Below are 1,754 nucleotides of genomic sequence, written 5' to 3'. Positions count from 1 at the left end.
GCGAGGTGAGGAGTGAAAGGGAGCCGGGTTCCCTCAGGGAGGGGGGAAGTTGACGCACCGGCCTAAGAATAGCTCGGGGAGGGGAAGCGTGGACGGTATTGTCCCCAAGGGTAACCTCCGCCACGCGTGTTTCTTGTGCCCGACTTGTGTCAGGAGCGCTCGGATTTTCAAGGGCCCGCGCGTGGGGGAGCGGCCGTTTCCCGGTGGAGGAGGTCCGTGTGCGGTGTTTGGGGCGGTGCCTCGGCGGGGCGTTATCGCCTTCGCTCTCCGGTTGTGTTTCAGCCGCTGATGAAATTGCAGCCAGAAGCGGAGGAGTCTTTGGACCTTCCCGCGGTCGGGACCTTTGACTCGTAGAAGGCTCCGTCAGGAAGCTCCGTGGATCAGAAGAGGGGAAGGAAGAGGCAGGGGTCGGAGGGAGCAGACCCCGTCCTGGAGTGTGGGGAACTGGGGGGGGGCGAGAAGCAGCAGCTGTATGTGGAGTTTTTGGACAGTAAGTCGCGTGGATTTTTACTCTGTGGCTGTACGGTCCGTGTTATAGAACGGTTCTGAAGAAAAGGAAAGGGTACGAGAGGGTGGAGGCTGTCTTCTGGGGGGAGTTTGTTGCTTTTTGAGATTTAAATCTTTAATTTCACTCTGCCGGCTGACCACCGAGTTCCAGAGTTTTAAAAGGAAAACAAAGTCGTCCTGAGCCCAAAGTCTCAAATGTTCTTTAAACTTTTATCCAGTTGTTCAGTGATAACCTGAACGCCAAAGTTGTTGCTTTATTTTGTTTGTGTGAAAGTGGGGCAGAGGAAAGACAAACCCAACCAACCTGTTGTGTGGAGAATTCATCTGATGCTGTGGGGTGTTTGTGTTGGTTTTTTTCTTTTTGTAATTCCCAAACCCTCCACCTGTTTTTTCTTCTCCTCTGCCAGAAATGCTTTCTCTGAAGAAATACTTCACCGAAGGCCTCATCCAGTTCACCATTCTGCTCAGCTTGATCGGCGTACGCGTGGACGTGGACACCTACCTGAACTCGCAGCTTCCCCCCCTGCGGGAGATCATCCTTGGCCAGAGCTCCGCTTACACCCAGACCCAGTTTCATAACCTGCGTAACACCTTGGATGGTTATGGCATCCACCCAAAAAGCGTAGACCTGGACTATTACTTCACCGCTCGCAGGCTGCTCAACCAGGTGAGGGCCCTGGACAGGTTTCAGGTGCCCACCACCGAAGTCAACGCCTGGTTGGTGCACAGAGACCCCGAAGGCTCCGTGTCCGGTAGCCAGCCCAGCGCCGGCATCGCCCTAGAGAACGGCAGCGGTCTGCAGGATGGGAGCAGTCCCGACAACGGGGTGAGGGAGAGCGGAGCTGAGCAGGGCTTTGGGGAAGAACTGGAAGATTTGGGAGCGGTGGCTGCCCCGGTGAATGGAGACCTGACCAAAGAGGTAGGCAGGACCTTCTTTCTGCTGTGGTGGGAGGGGGGAAAGGGAGCCCCTGGGGGGGCTCTTGCCCTCTGGTACCCACCCGAGGGAGCGGTACTCTGTACGGTCTGTGTGTTTAGCACTTGGGAGGAGCGGGTCCCCGCTTGGGAGTGGCGTAATACTAAATTACGGTTCAGTTAGAGGACTCCAGGGGTATGCGTGGGGTGGTTTTTCCTTTTTGTTTGTTTTATTCTTGGTCTGAAAATAATAGTGAAAGGAGGGCGAAAGGCTTGGGGTCAGCGTTTCAACCTGTGCACATAGCTTTGTGTTGTGAAACCGATAAAACGAGCCT

At 55.2% G+C, this 1,754-nt stretch overlaps 1 pseudogene across 1 annotated transcript; it reads left to right on the top strand.

The window, feature by feature from the left end:
• The first annotated feature begins 354 nt into the window (after positions 1-354).
• On the top strand, positions 355-1,426 carry LOC104160146 (annotated as a pseudogene). The gene is made up of 2 exons (XR_696437.1): positions 355-490; positions 915-1,426. The product of XR_696437.1 is annotated as a nuclear factor erythroid 2-related factor 1 pseudogene (transcript).
• Positions 1,427-1,754: the final 328 nt, after the last annotated feature.

The sequence above is a fragment of the Cariama cristata genome, unplaced genomic scaffold (assembly GCF_000690535.1).
Source record: "Cariama cristata isolate BGI_N322 unplaced genomic scaffold, ASM69053v1 scaffold25510, whole genome shotgun sequence".
Classification (NCBI taxonomy): Eukaryota; Metazoa; Chordata; class Aves; order Cariamiformes; family Cariamidae; genus Cariama; species Cariama cristata.
Note: the sequence above shows the minus strand (reverse complement) of the source record. Positions and strands in the feature narration are given on the sequence as shown.